Source organism: Engystomops pustulosus, chromosome 2 (genome assembly GCF_040894005.1).
Source record: "Engystomops pustulosus chromosome 2, aEngPut4.maternal, whole genome shotgun sequence".
NCBI classification, from domain to species: Eukaryota; Metazoa; Chordata; class Amphibia; order Anura; family Leptodactylidae; genus Engystomops; species Engystomops pustulosus.
The window spans coordinates 34,868,143-34,895,411 of record NC_092412.1 but is presented as its reverse complement, the minus strand read 5'-3'; the positions used below and the strand labels follow the sequence as shown (position 1 = coordinate 34,895,411).

Sequence of the window (27,269 nt, the reverse complement as noted above, 5' to 3'; positions counted from 1 at the left end):
CCTATTGAAGTTGAGCAGAATGACAATGTGGCCCTTGGACCACAGAAGGTTGTGCTCCCCTCCTCTAAATACATCTGTCAGGGTTGCAATCTGTGCAGCATGCAACGTCTGCCTGGCCGAAGCAGACACCAGCACCACCATCTCTGCCCAGAGGTAACCGTAACCCTTGTTTGTAACTTGTGTCTACTGTGCATTGTCTACCTTAAACTGTATGTATCCTGCATATTGTATGAAACCCTGTATTGTGTAATACGTGCAGGCTTGGCTCCGGCTTTCAATAGGCCCCTGGGTGATAGAGCATCCATGGGCCCCTTTGAAGTGAACTCAAATGGCAGCATTAAAAATTCAGAAACTAAAATATTCCCTAGTTTATTACATCAAACAGACCCCTCCTGGTTATTTTATATACAGGCCCCTTGTGGTTATTTTATATACAGCCCCCTCCTGGTTATTTTATATAAGCCTCATGGTTATTTTATATACAGCCTCCTCATGGTTATTTTATATACAGCCCCCCTCACCCCCTATGGATTCATTAGATACAGCCCCCCTCACCCCCATGGATTCCTTTTGTACAGTCTTATGTGGGCCCCCCCCAGCAGCCCCGGGTCCCTTGCCCAGTTATGCCCACTGTTGGCACCGGCCCTGAAATCGTGTATGTTTGCATCTATGTAAGTATTTTAGTAACAAGCAACAAGTAAGGCAAAAACGAACAAAAAAGGCAAGCAAGCCTAGTAAAAGGGCTAGCGCAACGCTATAGGCGCTGGCCACCTGGAAATCTATAAATAGCCAACTTCTTCCCCATGACCCGCCGGATCTTTGTGCTTCCATGCCATGGAGAAAACTTTGTTCCTTGCCCAGTGCTTTTAGACTGATTTCCCCTTATTACCCCGGTTCTGTTCCAGATTACACTTCTCTGCTGCCAGCCCTGACCTTCTGCTCCGCTACTGACTACAATCCCGTGCTGCTTGTCCTGACCTCCTGCCTGTCCCCAACTACGCAGACAAAGTTGCGCCCAATGAGCGATCTGGTGGTACCATGCCGCACTAAGTCCAACCCGCTTTGCGACGGTCTCTGCTGAAAACCAGGTATGGGCTAATTCAGAAGGCTGTCTATAAGGATGTATATGCACCCGCAAATTTGCCCCCCTAGACAGCAATGGCGGTATGGTGCTGCACATGTGTGGCACCATTCCCCGCCACACACCAAGAATGGATAAAGACTTTTCCCAAGTATGCAGCCGCGTGCCGCTGTCTCCTATGGATGGGGGAGAGGGCGCCGTCTCCTCCTCTCCAGCACACGGCGGTATGCCCGCACGGTGGGCATACCGCGTGTGAATGTACCCTACCACTTAGACTCCGCTCCCAGGTGTTGGCTTACGTCATCGTCCGCAGTGGTACAGAGGATCCACTACCCCTGAATCCTGACACCTAGTAATTCATATGTTTGCTAAATGTATGATACTGTCAAACATATGTAAATATATACTGGGCACTATGTACAAAAAAAATCCCACTCCGGGGATCAATAAAGTTGTATCGTATCTATCTATTTATAATTTCTCAATCTATTTTATTTACTGACTATTTCCTTCTCTTCCTCTCCGATGTATTTTTTTCTACGATTTCCTTTTAATACTCAATTCCCTTGTAATAATGTCATTTTTGTCATGACAAATCAGATTTGCTGCGTTCATCACATTCCCTTTTCCCTGAAAACCCTCTACATCGTTCCATCGCTGACAGAGGAGGGCCCGTGCAATGGGATCTGTTTTGTGCTGATGCTGTATCTTTTTGTTTTTTTTAGCGGTGAAATATCAGGTTTACGGAGAAGCCACCTACTTGTCTGAAATACTGCTCATAATTCCTCCGCTTAGCGGTGTTCCTGTCACTTCAACACCTCATTGCACATCTGACAAATAGGAGTGTAGTGAGATGGTAAAGATGAGATCATATGGCTGAAATACTTCAGGAAAATTAGAAAGAAATAAATAAAGAAAAACCTGCTCTCCCCAAAGGTAGACGTATTCTGTGGTCCTTCATGCCACGCTTTGTTTATTGATAGAGTAAAGTTTACTGGAAGCTGACATAAAATACTTCATTTTAGTGTTTTAAGACATATTGAACAGACTTAGAGATGTTTAGATTCTTATAACATTTGGTAATTTAATTGGTGGGGTTTATTAGTTAAAGGACACAGCAATATTTGGATTAGTTTCTACTGTAAACCAATGTGTGTATTAGGATGCTAGGACAGTTCTCCTGGCTGATCACTACAACCAGGTATATGCTCTCCAGAGGAGTATGGTTTGGGAATCAGCTCACCTTCCAGCGTGAGTGTCCTTGTGCGGCACGGATTGCCCCTCTGTATGGGCGAAATATCATGGAAAAGAAATCGGATATCCAGCCGGTTCCGGGACACTAAAAGATTCTTTATTGAGGCATATGTTTAAAATCCACAGCAGGGAATAAACGCCGACGCGTTTCGGATGGGCTAGCCATGACTAAGGACGGCTAGCCCGTCCGAAACGCGTCGGCGTTTATTCCCTGCTGTGGATTTTAAACATATGCCTCAATAAAGAATCTTTTAGTGTCCCGGAACTGGCTGGATATCCGATTTCTTTTCCATATGCTCTCCAGAGCCCTGAGTAGTTGACATCTTGCTCCTCTCTGAGCAGGTGGTGTGTCACTGGTACCTGTTGGAGTGACAGCTGGCTGAACCAATCAGCTGGTGGGACAGCATCCAGGCACTCCATTAAAGCTCACCTAAAACTTCAATCTGTGCCTGTTAGATCGGTCTTCTGGCTCTTTGGTAAATACTATATAATCTTCTGTGCTGTGTTTTTGACTAGTCTACTGACTTACGATTTTGTACCGCAGCACCAACTTTGTTTCTGAAACAATTTGTCTGTCTTGTCTCACCTATTTGTTTTACTGTTCTGTGTATTTCCTTATAGTAGTCTCTATTTTACTACACGCCAAATTGTGGAACTGAAAGAAGTTGGTGCATGAGAAAACTTCCAACCCTTTACAAACTTTAATTAATGTATAACTCGACACTCCATATGCAAATTAAAGAGTGTTCTTTATTTAAACATCAAGTCGCAATTCACAATTATTTCATTTAACGTTTCGGTTGCAAAACCTTTGTCAAAAAGGCATTCCAGAAGGGTATATACTCGGAAAGATAGTGTCCAGCTTGTGGCTGTAATGGTTGCCGTTGGTAGAGAATTGCGGTATGCAGCCCACACGGGAAAACAAGCTATTGCTGACAAAATGTTATATGAAATAATTGCGACTCGATGTTTCAATAAAGAACAATCTTTAATTTGCATATGGAATGCCAATTTATGTATGAATTGATGTTCCTAGAGTATGGACTGTTGCCCGGTGGTTGCCTATGATTTAGTGTAGGATCGTAAAGTAGGTAGGGACAGAAGTTGTTTGCACTTCTTCCCTTTTTTGACATAGGAGGTCTGAGTCTGAGCCTGAGCTGTGACAGTTTTAAACACTTAACAACCTGGTGCAGTATTATATTGTCTAGTCTGACACTCCACCTGCTCTTAGATGGAAAAGCTTAAAAGGCCAGGGGGCTGAGGTGGAGAAAATACACATACTCATACTGTTCTGTCTTCCGGTTCCCTTGTTGCTCCAGGACCTCTTATTTTAGGGCCTTCATCCGAGTGGAAGTTACAGGGACCCCGGGACCTGCTCCTTCCAATAAGGAGGAAACACAGGAAGAGGGGGAAACACAGGAAGTGATGTCACCTGGAAAATAGAAATGCCATCTGTAATCCCACTCTCTGGATGAATTCCCTCGGAATTTCTGATCACATACAGGTCTGAAAACTTTGACTTAGAGACAAAGGTAAGTATCATATCAACTGTATTCCCATCCAACCCCCCCAGTGGTTTTTAAAATCTCATTGAAAACCTCTTTAAACACCCCTGTGCCGGTGGCTATAACTGCACCGAACTTTTATGCATGGATGAAACTTCTTCACAACTATCTCCACCAACCAATTTTAATTGCTTTATTGTAACCTGTCAATTGTTTCCTTTCGATACATAGAAATCCCCCCTCCTTCAACCCCCCCCCCCCCCGGTGTCAAGAACCTTCATTTGTTTCACTGGCCTCAATTTGTTTAACGGCACTTCACATTTCGCCACATATTAAAGAGCGTCTCACTAATGAATATTTCAGGAGCGGAATATATTTTCCACCCTCGGTGCCTCAGGTTTGTCGTTGCCTTATTTCCCTTTCTAATGCTGTTTTTTTGAACATTTTCCTTCTACGAGGAGCCGCTCAAGAGTTTTGTTTAATTCAAATTGATTTGAGCAATACAATTTATGGATGGGCGCCTTAGCGCGCCGCGACGGAAAAGCGCAGAATGTTGTGCGGGGCTAATCCTGTGTCACACTGGTGGCAGATCTGCCTCTTCTTTCTTTTCTGAGAGCTTACTGATATAGTCGAATCTGAATGGATGTTTTATTTGTGCGGACGAGATAAAAAAAAACCCAGCAACTTTTTTTTTTCTGCTGGGATTAAGTCAGCGTTCCGCCTGCGAACTGCAAATGTGCAAGTTTTCAAAAGAAGCCTTAAATTATAATAATATATTTCAAAGAGCTGAATGTAGATGTAGAAAATGTGCGTAGGGGCGAAAAATGACATATTTCAACAGATTTTTGGGGCATATTGGAGGTGTTCAGACTAGAGAAGGAGGGGGAAGAGATCAAATAATGCAACAACAAAGTATAAAAATATACTTAGAATATAAAAAATCAAAAAATGTAAACTCTGAAGCAGCCCTGCTATAATTATTCCTCAGGTGCTTCTGATATCTATTACCTATTTAATGGGAGTTTGTTATATAACAGGAATAGTCTACTATCTTTAGAAAATATACAATAGTTTCTATTGTATTGTAATAACAACTTATTAGCTTCCCTATTGTAAGGAATAGGAGTCCTTACTGTAACTATTAATATCCCCCATTTCTATGGCCAATATTGTAATTATTTATTTGGTGTACCATTACAGGCGGTCCCCTACTTAAGGACACCCGACTTACAACCCATAGTTACAGACAGACCCCTGTGACCTCTGGTGAAGCTCTCTGAATGCTTTACTATAGTCCCAGACTGCAATGATCAGCTGTAAGGTGTCTGTAATGAAGCTTTATTGATAATCCTTGGTCCCATTACAGCAAAAAATGTTTAAACTCCAATTTTTTTGTCTACAATTATAAAATATACAGTTTCGACTTACATACAAATTCAATTTAAGAACAAACCTCCAGACCCTATCTTGTACGTAACCCTGGGACTGCCTGTATTATAACTATTCCAATTCCCTATTGTACTTGTTTACTAGGGTATAACTTCTCCCTAGTGTAACCATAAGGAGTCCCTGTAGTAAACATCAGTAGTCCCTATTGTAGCTACTGCACTAGAATCTCCTACTATTGGCCCGGACTGGCCCACCAGCGTACCAGGGGATCCTCCGGTGGGCCCTGGCTCAACCCAGTACTGAACCCCAGAGGTCCATCAGAAAACATCACAATTTGAAGGCTGCTAGAGTATATTTCCTGGGGGATATTGAAGTGTGGCCCCCAGATTTTCTCCGGATGGTCTAAGAAAACCCAGTCCGACACTGTATATAATACGATTTCTATAATTCTTTAGAAGTCCCTATAGTAAATAGAAGAGGTCCCCATTGTGACTGTTAGGATAACCCTCTATAGTTTGTATTATTCACAAAGAGTCCATATTGTAAATATGCATTAGGAGTCCTTATAGTCATTAGTCATTATTTCCCAGTATTTTGTTACAATTTAGTTGCAAGTTATTTATTAGGAGTCCCAATTCCACGATAGGAGTCCCTATTGAAATTCTTCCAGTAACCACAAGGATATATTATAAAGAGTTCATATTGCACTTAATTATAAGGAATCCATACTCTGCCTAAGAGGAGTCCCTATTGTACCCATTTACTAGGAGTCCTTCTTTTAATTTTATAGTAAGAATCTGTATGATATTTATTTATTTATCCTTTACAAGTCCCTATTATAAATAGTAAGAATTGAGACCGAATTCAAGAGGACCTGTCATCCATGACAAAAGCACTAGGAGCTGATTACTAAAGTAAGCAGCTCCTATCGCTATCTCCGATGCAGCAGTGTTACCCTGCCAGTGTTATCGGAACCCTCCGATAACGCTAACAAACACTGCTGCGAAGTACAATAGAAACACCGGAACTGCGCTCATAGCGGTCCGGCTTATTCATGAGGGAGCGGGGCTTCTGGGCGGTGACTGCTGCATGAAGCTCGGCAGTCACCCCCGGCCTATGAAGTGGGTGGGGCGATCCAGGGAAGAGGCGGCGCCTTGGACCGCCCCCTCATGAATACGCCAGACCGCTTTGAGGACAGTCCGGCGTTCCTATTGTACTTCACAGCAGTGTTTCCTAGCATTATCACAGGTTTCCGATAACGCTAGCAGGGTGACACTGCTGCATCGGGGATAGCTACATTCATCAAAAGCTACACCAGCGTTTACAATGAACAAAGACGTCCGTTTGTAACTAGGGGTCGTCCGTAAGTCGGGTGTCCTTAAATCGGGTACTCACTGTATAGGGATTATTTCTAGGAGTCCATATTGTGTTTTTGAATTAGGATACCCTACTTAAAGGGAACCTGTCATCAGGATTTGACATTTCTAACTGATGACAGGTTCCAATAGTCTTTTCTCATGATTCTTCCATGTGCTAAAAACCTATAAAAGTAGATAAAAGTGTACGTGGGTCCATGTCTCATATTCTCTATATATTGCAATTATTTTCTAGCAGTGCATGTTTTACTAAACTATTTGTAAAATTAGTTCCTACTGGAACAGTATTACATTTTTATTGGAACTATTGCATTTTCTTTAAAATGTCCATATTGTATTTATCCTTTAATATTTGAATTAGTAGAAGTCCATATTGTTACTATTAAGCTATCTGTACACGTTGCGGATTCTAACGCTCAAAATCTGCATGACAATCTGCATCCAATACGCCTTCCAATAGGGATTCCATGTGGCTTTTACATGCAGATTTTGGTGCAGAAAATCTGCAGCATTTTACAGTAGCATTAAAGTCAATGGGGCATATTTATCAAGCTGTCTGAAAGTCAGAATATTTCTAGTTACCCATAGCAACCAATCACAGTTCCCCTTTAAAATATTTTAAATTATAATTCCTTTATTTATAATGCACACACATATTAGGCAGCGCTGCACAGAGTTTGCCAAATTAGTCCCTGTCCCCATGGGGCTCACAATCTAATCAACCTACCAGTATGTTTTGGAGTGTGGGAGGAAACCGGAGGACCCGGAGAAAACCCACGCAAACACGGAGAGAACATACCAACTTTTTGCAGATGTTGACCTGGGTGGGACTTGGACCCAGGACCCTAGTGCTTCAAGGCTGTAGTGCTAACCACTGAGCCACCGTGCTGCCCTATGAAACCTGAACTCTGAAAATGATTCATGGGTTTGATGCATATTTTTGCTTCATATGATGTCGGGTCTGGTGAAACTAAAAAAAAAAACCCACATTTCGAAATTCTGCATAAAAAATGCACAAAAAACCCTGCAACACTACATTTGCATGAAAAACATACTTAAAAACTGTGCGTATAATTACCTGCATGACAATCCACAAATTGTGCAGATAGATTTAGGTTTTCACACAAAAATGACCGTATATACGGCCGCATGTATGGATAGCATAGGCCTCATTCATTTCAATGGACCATACTGCCATCAATATACATGGGCGTATTGCCCACCGTACTGTTCTGTAAGTGAGCCGTATAAAAATATAAAAATATCGTATTTTCTCATGTATTTCCCTTCCATATGCCCCATAGAAGCCTATGGGAATGTATAAAATACGGGTTGTATACATGCTGCATACGATTGTGCACTGGCTGGGCCATAGAGTCCATATTACAATTATTCATTAGGAATCCCTTTTGTTTTTATTTACTATAAGCTTATTATTATGAGTACTTACTGTAAATTTAATTGTAACTATTAGGATTCACTATCAGGGTCGACTCCAGGTTTCAGTAGGCCCCTGAGTGACAAAGCCTCATTGGGCCCCTCTGCAGTGAACTCATGTGGCAGCATTCGAAATTCAGAAACTAAAAAAGTTTCCTGTCCTAAAATATTCCCTAGTTTATCATACCCAACAGCTCCCTCATGGTTATTTTATATAAAGCCCCCTCATACCCTATGAGTTCATTAGATACAGTCCCCCTCACTCCCATGGATTCCTTTTGTACGGCCCCACCAGCAGCTGTGGGCCCAGGTACGACCAGTGCTGGTGCCGGACCTGGTCAATACACTGACTAAAAGGATTCCCTTTTGTAAATGTTTATATTGAGCAATTGCATATTTGACTCCATGAAGTACCCAATAAGAGCCACAATGTGCATCAATTTGCCCTATAGAAAGGGATAGCAGTGCTGTTGACGATACCTAGAGTTTCCCCCTTGGTCCACATTGATTTCCCATTCTACAGAAGGACATTGGATGCGGTTAGAGTTGAGGCAAGAGGATATCCAGGATTATCATTAGTGCCTTGGTTGGTTTTACATTGAAGGTCTGAGCAGGGGCTTAACTACAGCAGTAGCAGACAGATCAGCTGTTATGGGGCCCACAGTGTCAGGGGGCCCCAGTATCTTGGGTATTTCATGTGAATATGCTGGATGTGTGTATTTGTAATACAAGGGGAACCACTTAACCTAAAGCCAGCCTTAGCAATAGCAGGTTATGTTGCAGCTCAGAGGCGGCAGATAAAGCCTTCAGCCTGAATAATCCTGCATAATACATCCTCATCTCCATGCCATAAATCCGTGTCTTACTCACTAAATTTACAGGGAAATCAAAATGTCAAAAGTCACTAGTTGTCACTTACATTGTCTCTGAGAGTAGACGTGATCGCTGCAGCCTTGATAATTATTTGATATCTACCTGGAAATTGATCATTTCCCGTGTCCTCTGGATGACTTCATTACATGAGATGACAGAAAACTGTTCTACTCTAGAAGAAGAGCTGCAGGAAACATCTGCGAAATATGTGAAAAGGTGTAAAAAAAAAAGCTAAATTCCCTATATAGGCTCATGCCACAGTGATGATGGATATAAGTGATGCCCCATGGTGCAAAGAGGCCACTTTTGGACTTTGACCCATGGCAATAACGGAAGAAGACTGGAAGAACCAGTACCATGAGGGAACTGGGGGCAAGAGTAGGGTAAGTCCACTTTATTGTTTTGGGCTCCCGACCCACACAAGATTTTTTTAAAAGAGAAGGCACACCTCTCCCCAAAGTATGTGCTGTTTAGTAGTGGTTTCTGTGATGGTCTTACACAGTAGATAGTAGACAATTTCAGCCCAAACAAGAGAAAAAGAGTGCATTCAAACGGCTCAAGAGGTATTGCAAAAACATCAAATCTTTATTAGTACAAAGCAAACAATCAACGACATTCTAAAAACATTTAAAACACATAATGTACATACCAGAACAATGTACAGTGACCTGGTATAGGTACACCGTGACTGCCTACTGTCAATCACTCAGTAGTGAAATTACACCTCCCAAAAGACTTTCAGCCTGATCATTGCACAAGAATAAAGTGCCAGAAGTGCTATGTGCAAAGGTAAGTAAGCAATACTCTATACTGGTGCCAATACAATGGTAAGCGCGACAATGATCAAGGGGAAAACAAGGGTCAAAAAGGTAAGGGATTACCGCATAAAAGTCTGCATGCAATAGAGGGAGGTAAGTAAGGACAGAGGCAATGGGCTCCCCACGCGTTTCGTCACCAAAAAGGGCAACTTCCTTGATACCCCACGCCATGGCGTGTATATATATATAATTCTGAATAATAATGTGCCTAACCAATCATAAGAGCAGGAACATATATCACATTGGGGCACATTTACTTAACCGTCCTGTCGTGATCCCCGAGGTGCGTTGTACGCCGAGGATTTGGAGCTGCTGCGATTCACTAAGATCGTTCAATTTCCTGCATGTGTCACTTCCCCGCTGAGCTCCGCCGGATTTCACCTTCTTCTTCCCGTTGCATGTAAGTGCTTGGCTTGCGACACAATTTTGAATGTCTGAATCCGTTGAATCGTCCGTCGGCTAGCCCCCTGATTTCTGTTGCATGAAAGTTTGCGTCAAAATCCGATCGCATGTGCCAAAAACCACTTCTAAATGCGGCCCACATCGGAAATCGTCGGGTATCCTTAGTAAATGAGCCCCATTGTCCTTACCAGGTGTATGTGGGCGAATAGATCCTGCTCTACGCCGGCGTCCAAAAGCATGCCCAGTGTCCAGAAGGCAATGACATGCACATGATCCGGAAGCTGTATACCACCGCCAGGTGCATGTGCATACGCAGGAGATATGCTATTCCACCAATATAAGAGCATCAGTACCAATTAATGTATTGACATGAATATGTATATATATATAAGACAAGTGCGTAAAAAACATATGAACAGTAAGACAATGTGACCACACGGTCATAATTTAATACATGTAAGAAACCTTATATACAAAAAAACACGTCAATATGATTATGTGTGTAGTGAATGTGAACTAGTGCAAATTAATACAAGAATATAAAAATGCAAAAAAAGCTACAAAAAATGATTATAACTAATCAATAGCATAATAAGTAATAATAAGTAAAAGGGCTCAGCCCTGCAGTCCTATCTACTAGTTCGATGAGGAGGCAGCTAATGTATGTTACTGCTGCTCTATGGATGACAAGGAAGCCTCATTCTCATGATCAACTGCACCAATTATTATACAACAAAAAGAGGTTTTTTAGACTATTGATTGTCTATACATAGGATGGCTGGATGGCTGACTCTCCCAGCTCCGTGATAGACAGTGAGAACACCAGGCACAACCATTGCAATAGCCAAATCACTAACTTGTGTAAGAAATTAAGACAAGACAGAGCTGTCACTTAAAGGACATCCATCACCAGATTACTGGTGGCAGAGTGTCCTAAATAGACAGATCTTTCCGTCTAAGGGGGTGGGGGGCTGTTTTTTTTAGATGTTTTTATGGAACTTTATTAACGGAATATTTACTTTGTAAAAGTGCCAGATGCGCTCTGGCTGACGGTGCCCCGCTCTCTCCATGCCCCAACACTGATGTCACCAGCCGGATTGTAAATCCCCATCTGGGGGGATGTGCATAAATTAAAAGCCGGGTAAACCAGAACTTTTTTGGTCTCTGTGACAATTGGATTTTAAAAATGTTGGGTTATCCTTAGAATCAGGATTAACACTAAAGCTTCATTACAGACACCTGTGATAACTGTTACATCTGATTATTGTAGCCTAGGACTAAAGTACAATAAATTACCAATATCCAGTGGTCCGTTTGTAACTAGGGGTCGTCTGTAAGTCGAGTGTTCTTATTTATTTATTTATTTTTTTTATGTTTGTTTAGTTGTTAACTTTTTGTTAACTTTTTTTTAAGGGGTTAACAATTGGCTAGCTTTAAGTCAACAATATTCTGCGAGTAATGAGGTATGAAATGTAAGAGCGGTTTGATGGACATATTCATCAGGCGTATTGGCCAAAATTTCTGTATCATGTGTAGCCAAAATCAGTCAAATGGAGCCACCTTTACTGTAGTAATTGGATGGAAGGAGTGGAGGGACTCGGCGCTGGAAAGGATAGCCGCATCATTATAGAGCCATCTGCTGCGGGAAAACAAATTAATGGCTGAATATACCCTACTTCCAAATTAACCCTATAGGTTACCCTTCCATCTGGATATTGAAAGAAAATGTCACTTTTGGACATAGCTCAAAGAGTCGAATGTGGGCAAGATGGCTTCCTACCACAGGTGGAGGAACATAATGAAGGCGCCCGGTTATATCAGCGACTAAATCGTTACGGGAGAGAATGTTTGTGTATCTTATGGACCATATGTCGACAATTAGTGCATATTCTGCTATTTGTGGATATTTATTATGTCTGGGCAGGATATCAATCAAATAATGCAATTTACATCATAACAGTTTCAGCCCTTTTTATCTTTTGTAATTAGGATTTTTTTGTTGCACATGACAGCTTGATAATTGTAATTATATATTTGTTTTTATAGGTAATGATGTTATTATAGGCTTACTTTGCTCCGAGCTTCTGTACAGGGATACATATGGATTATAGTTTCTATGAAATCTACACTATGTGCCACCTAGAATTAATTGTTACTAACAACGGGATTTGCAAGCGTTATTTTCTGCTGTCGTTGCTTTCGTTGCCTGATTATTGGGGCAACCATCTTGCCTGTGCAAACGCCCCTGCAAAGCGGCTGGGGATGGTGCAGCGATTGATTACTTCAGCCTGTCAGGCACAACACAGTGATTACATAATTTTCTGGTGCAGTGCATAACTAATGTAAGAGGAGAAGCGCTGAGTCAGGGACAGAGGCAACAGAGACTCATTATCATAATTTTATTATAGTTATTTTCAGCAAAACCACTTAGCACTGGGATTAAACAAGATATGATCCTGCATCAGTGTAGCTACAGCATTCTCAAGGTATGTTTGCTTCATAATGTATGAAATCAAATGGTAGGTTTCCGTTAATAAATTTGAATCATCATGCTATATTTACCATAAAAATTAACCCATTGGAAAATACAAACCTTAATGCAAAAAACAAGCCCTTTATGTCGGATAAAAATATAAAAAAGTTATGTCTTTTGGAATATAAGCAAAGAAGTGCTGTGTCCTGAATGCCGCGGCACTTGGCAAATTCCATCGGCTCCATAGAGTTGTATGGAACAGAACTGTCATGAGCGGCCGTCTGCTCCATTACTCTCATGGAGCGACGTGGGTTCCGACGGAGACCCCTTGTTTTCGTGATCTATGGGGGTCTCATTACTGAGACCCCACTGATCAGCAAGTTAGGCCCTATCCTGTGGATAGGGCCTAACTTTGATTTGTGGGAAAAAACCCTTTAAGGTATTAAAATCAATAAAATAAAGTTCCAGAACGTCATCAGTTTCACTGCCCAAATTAACATTTCTGTCCTGATTTCCTCTGTCTATCTCTGTCTGATGTAATTATTCTCCCCGCCTCGCTTGTATCAACATTTCATATCTTCATCTTTGACCTTGCATGAGGACTGGTTCCCTTTCCCCCAAGCATTAAATCATATTTCAAGCCGCTTCAGCATCAGCGCAGCATGTACAGAGGTGTCGATATCGGCATGCAGTGTACAACGTGGCGGTTTTATATAAGAAGATATCAGGCAATTACCGTGTATTAGAGAAAGGTCACTCATGTCCTTTTTATCCCCTCTATCTCTTCTTTTATCTTTAAACACATATTATCTGGTAGGACCGGACCATTGAGTTATAGTGAAGAGGCAGCGATGTAGGACTCTTTAGCGAGGCAAATTAGACTGAGCGAGACCATTGAACAAATTTGATAGCATAAGTATGGGTCATTAGTGAAATGGTCTCTTATTATACTGTAGTTATTGGATAATTTCATAAGAGAACTGTGATAAATGAAGACAAAAAAAGCTCCTATCTGCTGTATTACTGAATGCAGCTGAAAAACATAACCAGAAAATCACTTAGTGGCTGTTATACAACCAATCTAGTTTCATACGTAATCTCTTAAAGGGCTCGTGTGGGATTACAACACTTTTTAGTGCCACCCCTGCCTTAAGGCTGTGTTTGGTATTACAACTCGGCTCAATTTATCTCAAAGGAAATCTACTATCAAAATCCATCATGATAAACCAGGGACACTTACTCATAGAACCGTGACTGTAGTAATCTTCTACTGCCTACTTTCTTCTTAAATCAACTTTTAAAATTATGCAAAATAGCTTGAAGAACTCCTGGGGGTGTTACCAGAGGCTGTTACACTGTGCAGGAGTATTTCTCATCCTCTCCCTTTACTCCCTAGACACTTCTGCCTCTGCCTGATGGTAATGCCCCGAGAGCCCTTGTGGCTTCTTAGCATAATTTTAAAAGGAGGCCATGGATAAAACATATAAGAATGTCTGGCTGATGAGGTAAAAGACAGAAGGCTTCACTTTACACATTAATAAAGCGGTGCAGAATTTTTGATAAATATATTTTAGTAAATTACCTAATATCCTTCCCCCACACTTCCACACAAATTTCACAAAACATGAGGTAAAGTGACCAACCCCTTTAATAAATCCCTCCATTGTTCCCAAAGTCTTGAGGTAGAGAAATGTGTAAACTTGAAGGACATCTACCACCAGATTACAAGCCTGCTCGTTACCTCTAGGGGATGATGGCACTCTCTTTTTAGCGAGTTTCAGGACATCATTCCTCCACCATTGAAAGGATCTTTATAAAAATATGCAAATGAAGCCGAGGCGCTCAGGCTTATGTCACCTAAGCGTCTCATGGCTCCTAATTATCCAGACAGCCCCAGACGTCAGCCGGCTCATATATATATTTACACATTTTCCTACTTATACCGGACACCCGAAGCAATGAAAAAACAGTGGCATCAACCCCCTAAAGTAATGAGCAAGATTGTGTGGACAGTCTAATCTGGTGGTAGATGTTCTTTATAGAAAATCAACCAGTGTAAAAAAGTACTACAGATACTCACCCCCTCTTCATCTTGATCCTGGCACTGTCCTTCCCTATTCTTGACACGATGGGATCACCTAGAAAAGAAACTTATAATTAGCAGCAGGCCTTCATTTGTTTTTTAGCAAACTGTTTGCAGGCTTTCATATGTCTTGCACTGAGGAGAGGCATTCGTCATCACCCTCTGGTGGAGGCCGCAGTGATATCTTTAATCTCCCTACTGCATCTCTGGAGCTCAGCTACAGCGATCTTGGGGTTTTTCTTTACCGCTCTCACAAAGGCTGTTCTCTCACGATGACCTGGTCGGAAGAGTTATGGTCATCCCGAACTTCTTCCATTTAAGAATTATGGAGGCCACTGTGCTCTTGGGAACCTTGAGTGCTGCAGAAATTGTTTGTAACCTTGGACAAATCTGTGCCTTGCCTCAATTCTGTCTCTGAGCTCCTTGGGCAGTTACTTAGACCTCATGATTCTCATATGCTCGGACATGCGCTGCGAACTGTGGGGTCTTATAGAGACAGTTTTTTTTCCCATTTTCTAATCAATTCCAATCAGTTTAGTTAAACACAGCTGGACTCCAATGAAGAAGTTGAACCTTCTCAAGGAGGATCAGAAGGAAATGGACAACATGTGAATTAAAGGACATCTACCATCAGATTAAATGATGATAGATAATTATTATGTGAGAATAACATTCCCTGCACTGCCGGTTTGCTGGCCAGATTACGATTTGAAAAGACAGCCGATGACGTCCCCGGCTCTCAGAACGTGGCTGATACTGTTACGGGGTGGGAATAGATTATATCACAGCAGAGCCTGGTGGGGCTCTGCAGAGCACCACAGGCTGTTTTGCATATGTTATAAACTTATTTATAATCTGATGGTAGATGTCCTTTAAATATGTCCTTATTGCAATGTGAAATTTCAGTTTTTCTTGTTTAATAAATTAGCAAAAATATCTACATTTCTGTTTTTTTTTTGTGAAGATGAAGTGTAGAGTGTACAATAGTGACATAAAAAAAACCTTTTTTGATATTACCAATTGGCTGCAATGAAACAAAGAGTGAAAAATGTAAAGGGTCCTGATTACTTTATATTGTATATGAGGTGTGACATCCAGCAAGCTGAGTACATTGTGACATTAGAAGACCCCTTTAAATAAGTTTACTCTTGAACCAAATGCAGAGAGTAAAGTTGCAGATTTGGGGTCTTACCAATTGGACACCCTATGATTAAGAGAAGGGGGGTTCCCTTTAACCCAGTCTGGATGAATCAGTGGTTTTACAGATTCATTACCCCTCCATTCATTTCTATAGAAAAGACCCTCATTGTCATGACTTAGGCCCCTTCCACATTTGCGAGTGTGATGCGATGAACTGGCATCACACTCGCAACGCATGCTGCCGGGAACGCACGGCCTGAACACTGCACCGGGGAGTGAACTCCCGGTGTGCAGCGTTCGGGCCGTTCGATCCTGGCAGCATGCGTTGCGAGTGTGATGCGAGTTCATCGCATCACACTCACAAGTGTGGAACGGGCCTTAGACCTAAAAGTGAGATAATGGGGCAGATTTACTTACCCGGCCCATTCGCGATCCAGCGGCGCGTTCTCTGCGGTGGATTCGGGTCTTCCAGCGATTCACTAAGTTAGTTCCTCCGCCGTCCACCAGATGTCGCTGCTGCGCTGAAGAGCATCGGAACGCACTGGAGTACACCGAGCCGGGGTGAGCGAAGGTAAGCGCGTGCCAAGCGACACTTTTTTTTTAAAAAATGCGGTGGTTTTTCCGAATCCGTCAGGTTTTCGTTCGGCCACGCCCCCCATTTCCGCCACGTGCATGCCGGCGCCAATCGTATTTTGGCGCAAACTTTCATTTGACAGAAATCGGGGGCGGGCCGGCAGACGATCTGACAGATTCGGACAATCCGCAGGATTTAACATCCAAAATTTTGTCGCAAGCCATGCACTTACATGCACTGGGAAGAAGAAGGTGCGGGGAAGCGTCACATGCAGGAAATTGGACACACGATCTTAGTGAATCGAAGCAGCTCCGAATCCTCGTCAGACAACGCACCTCAGGGATCGTGACGGGACGGGTAAGTAAATGTGCCCCATTGTGTGATTCTGTATACCATGTGATTCAAAAGCTATCTGCTTGGATAGTGCTCTGCACTGCTTACACTACTGTCTCCTGCTACAGTATATTACAAGCCTCCCTGAAAGAAGCCTCCTAGTGCTACGACCCTAATTATCAGACTAGCATGTCCTCCAGGTCACAGGTCACACAAGCAATGATGAGCATGGATTGGGAGGCAGCAAGGACTTTACACAGCTGTATTTCTGTCATCAGCAGCGCCAGATGTAGCTGAGCTGTGCTTGTTATAAGGCACAGCTGATGCTGCACTTGTCTTATAGAGATAGTTCTGCATTGAAGAGAATAAGCTGAGACTCAGCTCTGCTACATAGCTTACCGAGCGGACATTGTGATACATTAGAAGCATTGGAATAGTGTCAACCGTCTGAATCGGAATGCAAAATGTGTACTGGGTCCTCCAGCGACCATGAGCTATTTATACTTGTGTCAGGGGTCACTCTGGTAGTTGGACGCACATAAAAGTACTGGCCTCTAATGACATACATAGATTAAAAAAGTGACATAACAGTATAATAGCTGCTAGATTTTCTCAGATTCCTATTAGCAACAGGAAGTAGAATCTCAAATCCGACAAGAAGACAATCCTGCATAATAAGATGTACACAATTTTATAATGTTTCTATATACTTCTTGATGGTTGATATTCTTTTTAAACAGAGCTCCAGATCCTCTGGCTAAATTTGTCTCTGTCTTCAGCCACCACTAGGGGGAGTTTTAGAGCTTACTGCATACTATGTTATTATAATGGATACACAAAATGCAGTAAGCTCCTAAGCTCCGCCAGGTGTGAGTATACAAATATGTACATTTTTTTAAGTGGTAAGTGGGGCCCATTCAGTCTGCTTTGGGGCCCAGCCTCTCCTAGTTAGGACCCTTTACAAAAGGACTATGTAAAAGGAGGTAGCAGTCTGTGTAGATGGATGATCAGTCTGTAGTAAGGTATATAAAGTGACATGACCAGGTCAGGAGCGAATCTTGGAAAATGGCCCGAGAAAAGAAAATGACCTACCTAACCCCAACTAGCTGTAATAAGCAGAAAATACAAGTTTTAGTTGTATAGGTGACTGTTCACAGCTTTATTATTTCTTTGAAAATCTGGAAGATCTGTAATAGAGATGAGCGAGCACTAAAATGCTCGGGTACTCGTTATTCGAGACGAACTTTTCCCGATGCTCGAGTGCTCGTTTCGAGTAACGAGCCCCATTGAAGTCAATGGGAGACTCGAGCATTTTTCAAGGGGACCAAGGCTCTGCACAGGGAAGCTTGGCCAAACACCTGGGAACCTCAGAAAAGGATGGAAACACCACGGAAATGGACAGGAAACAGCAGGGGCAGCATGCATGGATGCCTCTGAGGCTGCTTAAATGCACCATTATGCCAAAATTATGGGCAACAGCATGGCCATGACAGAGTGACAGAATGAAGCTAGATAGCATCTAAAACATCCAATAATTGACCCTGACACTATAGGGGACGGCATGCAGAGGCAGCGGCAGCAGCGGAAGGCTAGAGAGTGGCATGGCGACATACCCTAAATGGACTCAGGCTTCAAACCAATGGGTAGCAGAGAGGAACCAAAGGAGGTGAGCAAGAAGCGCTCAAATAATATTGGTACATGATAAAAGTTTGCCAGTATATTTTGTGGATTACACAGCAGGGTGGCGACAAAGTTAACATGGAAGCCATGAAAACAATCCAAAATTCTGCCTGACACAGCTCGTTTGATAAGGGGACGATGTATGGAGGCAGTGAACTAGTAGTAGATTAAAGGTGCTGCAGTTAAAACTATGTTAGTTGGTTCTTGGCATGGAGCTGGCGCTCCGCTGCCAGGCGAGCTTTTGCCAATCCAAGCCCCTGTCTCTAGGCTACTCCCCAAACAGCACTTCTAAGAACCTTTCGGATAAGATCAAGTGTAGTAGCGTTCTTATAAGTTTGGGATATGGCGGGTGAGGGGAATGTAAACAGATGCGCAAGAAGCGCTGAAATAATATCCGTAAATGAAAAAAGTTTTCCAGTATATTTTGTGGCTTACACAGCAGGGTGGCGACAAAGTTAACAAGTTTGATGTGGAATGCCCTGCAATAGCTCTTGGGCGGTGTGCCTTTTATCACCTAGGCTCAGCAGTTTGAGCACCGCCTGCTGTCGCTTAGCAACGGCACTGCTGCTGTGCCTAGAGCTACCGACTGATGGCGCCATGCCCACGGATGGTAATTCGGAGGAGGAGGAGGTGGAGGAGGGGTGGGAGGATTTGGAGGTATAGTAGGCCTTTGAGACCTGGACCGAGGTAGGCCCCGCAATCCTCTGCGTCGGCAGTATATGACCAGCCCCAGGGTCAGACTCGGTCCCAGCCTGCACCAAGTTAAGTGTAGTAGCGTTCTTATAAGTTTGGGATATGGCGGGTGAGGGGAATGTAAACAGATGCGCAAGAAGCGCATGATGCGCATGGAGCTGGCGCTCCGCTGCTAGGCGAGCTTTCGCCAATCCAAGCCCCTGTCTCTAGGCTACTCCCCAAACAGCACTTCTAAGAACCTTTTGTATAAGATCAAGTGTAGTAGCGTTCTTATAAGTTTAGGATATGGCGGGTGAGGGGAATGTAAACAGATGCGCAAGAAGCGCTGAAATAATATCCGTAAATGGTAAAAGTTTGCCAGTGTATTTTGTGGATAACACAGCAGGGTGGCGACAAAGTTAACAACTTTGATGTGGAATCCATGAAAACAACCCAAATTTCGGCCTGACAAACCTCGTTTGATAAAGGGACGATGTATGGAGGCAGCTATATGGACGACTTTTGGAGGTAGCAATGGAGACAACGTGTGGAGGCTGCTATGGAGACAATTCAATTTGGATAGTGCCTGTATGTGGCAGTCCAAAAAATTTTTCAAACCAGAGGAGCAGGTAGGTGGCCCTCCAGAAAAATGGAATAGATTGAGTGCCTGTATGTGGCAGTCCAAAAAAGTTTTCAAACCAGAGGAGCAGGTAGGTGGCCCTCCAGAAAAATGGAATAGATTGAGTGCCTGCATGTGGCAGTCCAAAAAATTTTTCAAACCAGAGGAGCAGGTAGGTGGCCCTCCAGAAAAATGGAATAGATTGAGTGCCTGTATGTGGCAGTCCAAAAAAGTTTTTAAACCAGAGGAGCAGGTAGGTGGCCCTCCAGAAAAATGGAATAGATTGAGTGCCTGTATGTGGCAGTCCCAAAAAGTTTTTAAACCAGAGGAGCAGGTAGGTGGCCCTCCAGAAAAATGGAATAGATTGAGTGCCTGTATGTGGCAGTCCAAAAAAGTTTTTAAACCAGAGGAGCAGGTAGGTGGCCCTCCAGAAAAATGGAATAGATTGAGTGCCTGTATGTGGCAGTCCCAAAAAATTGTTTAAAACAGAGGACCGGAAAGGTGGCCCTCCAGAAAAATTGAATAGATTGAGTGCCTGTATGTGGCACTCCCAAAAATTGTTTAAAACAGAGGACCGTGTCGGTGGCCCTCCAGAAAAATTAAATGCATAAAGTACTATACCTAGAGCCAGTGGGCCCTGTCAAAAAACAGCCAGTTTCCTCTGCTTTACTGTAGAAAGAGGAGGAGAAGGAGGAAAATGAGGAGGAGGAGGAGTGGATAAATTATTCAGGTTGAGCTTCCTTCACCTGCTGGAGATTTGAAATTAGGAGAAATCCATGCTTTATTCATCTTGATAAGCGTCAGCCTGTCAGCGCTGTCAGTCGACAGGCGTGTACGCTTATCGGTGATGATGCCACCAGCTGCACTGAAAACCCGCTCTGACAAGACGCTAGCGGCAGGGCAGGCAAGAACCTCCAATGCGTAGAGCGCCAGTTCGTGCCACATGTCCAGCTTTGAAACCCAGTAGTTGTAGGGAGCTGTGTGATCATTTAGGACGATGGTATGGTCAGCTACGTACTCCCTCACCATCTTTCTGTAAAGATCAGCCCTACTCTGCCGAGACTGGGGACAGGTGACAGTGTCTTGCTGGGGTGACATAAAGCTGGCAAAAGCCTTGTAAAGCGTACCCTTGCCAGTGCTGGACAAGCTGCCTGCTCGCCTACTCTCCCTCGCTACTTGTCCCGCAGAACTACGCACTCTGCCGCTAGCGCTGTCAGAAGGGAAATACTGTTTCAGCTTGTGCACCAGGGCCTGCTGGTATTCATGCATTCTCACACTCCTTTCCTCTCCAGGGATGAGAGTGGAAAGATTTTGCTTGTACCGTGGGTCCAGGAGAGTGAACACCCAGTAATCGGTGCTGGAATAAATTCTTTGAACGCGAGGGTCACGGGATAGGCAGCCTAGCATGAAATCTGCCATATGCGCCAGAGTACCAACGCGTAAGAATTCACTCCCCTCACTGGCCTGACTGTCCATTTCCTCCTCCTCCAACTCCTCCAACTCCTCTTCTTCTGCCCATACACGCTGAACAGTAAAGGACTCAACAATGGTCCCCTCTTGTGTCTCACCAACATTCTCCTCCTCTTCCTCCTCATCCTCCTCCACCTCCACCTCCTCCGATATGCGCTGAGAAACAGACCTGAGGGTGCTTTGGCTATCAACAAGGGAATATTCTTCCCCTGTCTCTTGTGACGAGCGCAAAGCTTCCGACTTCATGCTGACCAGAGAGTTTTTCAACAGGCCAAGCAGCGGGATGGTGAGGCTGATGATGGCGGCATCGCCACTGACCATCTGTGTTGACTCCTCAAAGTTACTCAGCACCTGACAGATATCAGACATCCACGTCCACTCCTCATTGTAGACTTGAGGAAGCTGACTGACCTGACTACCAGTTCTGGTGGAAGTTGACATCTGGCAGTCTACAATCGCTCTGCGCTGCTGGTAAACTCTGGATAACATGGTCAGTGTTGAATTCCACCTCGTGGGCACGTCGCACAACAGTCGGTGAGCGGGCAGTTGGAGGCGGCGCTGCGCTGCCCTGAGAGTGGCAGCATCTGGGCTGGACTTCCTGAAATGCGCACAGATGCGGCGCACCTTCGTGAGCAAATCAGACAGATTGGGGTATGTCTTGAGGAAACGCTGAACTATCAGATTTAACACATGGGCCAGGCATGGCACATGTGTCAGTCTGCCGAGTTGCAGAGCCGCCACCAGGTTACGGCCGTTGTCACACACAACCATTCCCGGCTTGAGGTTCAGCGGTGCCAGCCACAGATCAGTCTGCGCCGTGATGCCCTGTAATAGCTCTTGGGCGGTGTGCCTTTTGTCGCCTAGGCTCAGCAGTTTGAGCACCGCCTGCTGTCGCTTAGCGACGGCACTGCTGCTGTGCCTAGAGCTACCGACTGATGGCGCCGTGCCCACGGATGGTAGTTCGGAGGAGGAGGTGGAGGAGGGGTGGGAGGAGGAGGAGGCATAGTAGGCCTGAAACACCTGGACCGAGGTAGGCCCCGCAATCCTCGGCGTCGGCAGTATATGAGCAGCCCCAGTGTCAGACTCGGTCCCAGCCTCCACCAAGTTAACCCAATGTGCCGTCAGCGATATATAGTGGCCCTGCCCGGCAGCACTCGTCCACGTGTCCGTGGTCAGGTGGACCTTGTCAGAAACGGCGTTGGTCAGGGCACGGATGATGTTGTCTGACACGTGCTGGTGCAGGGCTGGGACGGCACATCGGGAAAAGTAGTGGCGGCTGGGGACCGAATACCGAGGGGCGGCCGCCGCCATGAGGTTGCGAAAGGCCTCGGTCTCTACTAGCCTATAGGGCAGCATCTCCAGGCTAAGCAATCTGGAGATGTGCACATTAAGGGCTTGGGCGTGCGGGTGGGTTGCACTATATTTGCGTTTCCGCTCCAGCGTCTGGGGTATGGAGAGCTGAACGCTGATGGATGCTGTGGAGGATCGTGGAGGCGACGATGGGGTTTTTGTGGCAGGGTCCTGGGCAGGGGGCTGACTAGCAGCTGACACAGGGGAAGGAGCAGTGGTGTGCACGGCCGGAGGTGAACGGGCTTGTTGCCACTGAGTGGGGTGTTTAGCATTCATATGCCTGCGCATACTGGTGGTAGTTAAGCTAGTAGTGGTGGAACCCCTGCTGAGCCTGGTTTGGCAAATGTTGCACACCACAGTCCGTCGGTCATCCGGTGTTTCCTTAAAGAACCTCCAGACTTCTGAAGATCTAGCCCTCGCCGCAGGAGCCCTCGCCACGGGAGCTTCACTAGTTGACACATTTGGCGCTGATGCACCAGCTCTGGCCCTGCCTCTCCGTCTGGCCCCACCACTGCCTCTTCCAACCTGTTCTGGTCGAGGACTCTCCTCCGTCTCAGAAGCACTGTGTTCACCCGGCCTCTCAACCCAGCTTGGGTCTGTCACCTCATCATCCTCCGATCCCTCAGTCTGCTCCCCCCTCGGACTTCCTGCCCTGACAACAACTTCCCCACTGTCTGACAACCGTGTCTCCTCATCGTCGGACACCTCTTTACACACTTCCACTACGTCAAGAAGGTCATCATCACCCACAGACTGTGACTGTTGGAAAACCTGGGCATCGCAAAATTGCTCAGCAGCAACCGGACAAGTGGTTTGTGACTGTGGGAAGGGTCCAGAAAACAGTTCCTCAGAGTATGCCGGTTCAAATGCCAAATTTTCCTGGGAGGGGGCAGACTGGGGGGGAGGAGGCTGAGGTGCAGGAGCTGGAGGAGTGGCGATTTCGGTGACATGGGTGGACTGCGTGGAAGACTGACTGGTGGTGGACAAATTGCTCGAAGCATTGTCAGCAATCCACGACATCACCTGTTCGCACTGTTCTGGCCTCAACAGTGCTCTACCACGAGTCCCAGTAACTTCAGACATGAACCTAGGGAGTGTAGCTCTGCGGCGTTCCCCTGCTCCCTCATCAGCAGGTGGTGTCTCACCCCGCCCAGGACCACGGCCTCTGACCCCTGCAGTAGTTGGACGCCCACGTCCCCGCCCTCGTCCTCTACCCCTAGCCCTCGGGTTAAACATTTTTAAAATGAGAGTTATAACTTTATTTTTTTTTTTTACTTTTTTTTGTTTTTTTTTGTGTTTTTTTTTTTTTTTTGTGTTTTTTGTTTTTTTTTGAGTTTTTAAAACCAAACAATGCTATCCTATTGCTATGGCTATTTTCTAGCCAAGTATCAAAGCACACTACTATGCCAGATGAGATGACACTGAGTTAGTGCCTAATTGAAATCCAACCCCTACTAAATTTTCCCACTTCGGTCTTTGCTATGGATATGTGCGTCACTAAGCGCAGAACACAGCGGTCGCAAGTCTCACTACAAATTGCTCAGAATTGGCTAGTACATGCACTGCAGAAAGTACAGCCGCCAGCAGATCAACCAGAAATCAAATATATAGAACGCTACTGTATGCGTAAGTAAGCTCTTTGTATTCTCCTATGGCTATTTTCTAGCCAAGTATCAAAGCACACTACTATGCCAGATGAGATGACACTGAGTTAGTGCCTAATTGAAATCCAACCCCTACTAAATTTTCCCACTTCGGTCTTTGCTATGGATATGTGCGTCACTAAGCGCAGAACACAGCGGTCGCAAGTCTCACTACAAATTGCTCAGAATTGGCTAGTACATGCACTGCAGAAAGTACAGCCACCAGCAGATCAACCAGAAATCAAATATATAGAACGCTACTGTATGCGTAAGTAAGCTCTTTGTATTCTCCTATGGCTATTTTCTAGCCAAGTATCAAAGCACACTACTATGCCAGATGAGATGACACTGAGTTAGTGCCTAATTGAAATCCAACCCCTACTAAATTTTCCCACTTCGGTCTTTGCTATGGATATGTGCGTCACTAAGCGCAGAACACAGCGGTCGCAAGTCTCACTACAAATTGCTCAGAATTGGCTAGTACATGCACTGCAGAAAGTACAGCCACCAGCAGATCAACCAGAAATCAAATATATAGAACGCTACTGTATGCGTAAGTAAGCTCTTTGTATTCTCCTATGGCTATTTTCTAGCCAAGTATCAAAGCACACTACTATGCCAGATGAGATGACACTGAGTTAGTGCCTAATTGAAATCCAACCCCTACAAAATTTTCCCACTTCGGTCTTTGCTATGGATATGTGCGTCACTAAGCGCAGAACACAGCGGTCGCAAGTCTCACTACAAATTGCTCAGAATTGGCTAGTACATGCACTGCAGAAAGTACAGCCACCAGCAGATCAACCAGAAATCAAATATATAGAACGCTACTGTATGCGTAAGTAAGCTCTTTGTATTCTCCTATGGCTATTTTCTAGCCAAGTATCAAAGCACACTACTATGCCAGATGAGATGACACTGAGTTAGTGCCTAATTGAAATCCAACCCCTACTAAATTTTCCCACTTCGGTCTTTGCTATGGATATGTGTGCCACTAAGAGCTAAACACAACGGTAGCAAGTCCCCCTGCTAATTCCTCACAAAATGGTACTAGATGCAAATTAAAATAAAAAAAGTAGAACGTTATTGTAGCCCTAAGAAGGGCTGTTGGGTTCTTTGAGAATCACTCCTGCCTAACAGTAAGCTAATAGAACACCCTAACGCTTTCCCTGACCAGCAGCAGCTCTCTCCCTAGCGGCATCCAGACACAGAATGATCCGAGCAGCGCGGGCAGCGGCTAGTCTATCCCAGGGTCACCTGATCTGGCCAGCCAACCACTGCTATCGACGTGTAAGGGTACCACGTCATGCTGGGTGGAGTGCAGAGTCTCCTGGCTTGTGATTGGCTCTGTTTCTGGCCGCCAAAAAGCAAAACGGCGGGAGCTGCCATTTTCTCGAGCGGGCGAAGTATTCGTCCGAGCAACGAGCAGTTTCGAGTACCCTAATGCTCGACCGAGCATCAAGCTCGGACGAGCATGTTCGCTCATCTCTAATCTGTAACTCTTTATTAACATAAAACAGCATAAAATAAAAAATTACAATCTTTAACATACAACCATGTCATTAAAGGGGTATTCTAATACCCCAATACCAATAATACCACAATACCCCAAAATATCACATTCTCTAATTCACTGTTATTAACAAAAATGCAGCATTTCACAGATATAATCCCAATCTGTCTCTATCAGTCCTGGTACACAATTTCAATTGCCCCTAGACACAACCCTGTAACTTCTGACTTAGGGTCAGGCCGCCATCTTGGATTTATATTTTCAGCGTGCAGATGATATTTCTGTCTGTCTCTGCTGAATGTCTGTAGCCCGGCCCCCAGCACGGAGCTCAGAGATATTTACATCCTGCCAGGAGATTGTGAGGAGAGAGGCTGCAAACTACAAACTACAAGGAGATAACTGATCCGGTAGCAAAGCTCACCGTGTACAGTGTAGCAGTGTAAAAGTCTGTCAGCCTCTGTGTAATCTCATGCATCTCTGATCTGTCTCATCTCTCTCTCTATGTGTCTGTTAGTATAGAAGCCAGATGAAAGCCTGATAATGTAACCACTTTGTCACCCCACAGAACTAGAAGGATAACAATGTGTCTGCACAGAGAAGCCCCGCCCACTATCTGGAATATAACACTGACCAGCCGAGGAAGTCATAGGAGCTAAAATAGCAATAAAACTGAGTACAATTGTAAAGTAAATGGTTAAAAATGATCTTTATTGTGTTGGCATCACTAGGGGATTAAGATATGAGAATTTCCTTTTGTGGGAAAACACTTTTAAATAATGGCTGAGTATTTGACAACAGAAATTGAATAAGTCAAATATCCCAATCAACCAATTATTTTAGTCCGCCATGTATCCATTACCACCACTCACCACCTTGCCACAGTTTATCGAAACAGGTGAAGAAAAGTTGACCTCTTCCATGTAGATTCTTAGCGAAAACCGTTGTGTTCATATCCATAGGCTGCATGTAAATAGACGTATGCCCCATCAGGCGCACTAGAGAAGAGCAGAGGTGATCTATGTTTTTTGCGGCCATGTCACAGTATGGTCAGCACTCGTTGTGCTCACAGTATCGAGCCTGGACGCCTATGGATATACGTCTCTCATACGTTCATGTGAATGCAGCCTTAGCGGACATAGGGAGAAGTCTATGAGTTTTGATGGGGTCGTGGGGGATGGTCAGTGAGGAGGGTTGGTGACAGTGAAGCAGGAATGCACATTTACTTACAAATTCAGACAGTTCACAAAAAGTGAATTGTCCGTGTATAATGCTGGGTGCGACCGATTCACTAAAATTGTGCGCCAGAAATCATGAATCTGACGCTTCCCCTCATTGGTTCAACAGAATTCACCATCTTTTTTGTGGTGCACCTTTAACATAGGGAGTGCAACACAATTTGAAAGTTAAATACGGCCCTTGGTCCGAATCAGGTGAACCGCTCACTGGCACGCCTCCTAATCTGTGTCACATGGAAGCCAGCGCAGCGGCACCACAAAAGGGTTGCATGCGCTACAATCCCAGGGCAGACACTTCTTAAAGGAAACCTACCACTACGGATCTACCTATTAAGGTAGATAGGGTGGT

The 27,269-nt window shown here is 44.4% G+C and overlaps 2 long non-coding RNA genes across 3 annotated transcripts in view; one reads left to right on the top strand and one right to left on the bottom strand.

Annotated features, from left to right (window-relative positions):
• The first annotated feature begins 1,816 nt into the window (after positions 1-1,816).
• Positions 1,817-26,338, top strand: LOC140117463 (uncharacterized). Its single transcript, XR_011853025.1, has 3 exons — positions 1,817-2,017; positions 3,655-3,867; positions 26,251-26,338. It is a non-coding gene; the product is annotated as an uncharacterized lncRNA (long non-coding RNA).
• The window catches only part of LOC140117462 (uncharacterized), a 216,306-nt gene continuing 203,725 nt past the window's right edge, over positions 14,689-27,269 (bottom strand). For both annotated transcript variants that reach the window (XR_011853023.1, XR_011853024.1), the window contains exon 3: positions 14,689-14,746. This is a non-coding gene — a long non-coding RNA (uncharacterized lncRNA). The remainder of the gene's footprint in view (positions 14,747-27,269) is intronic.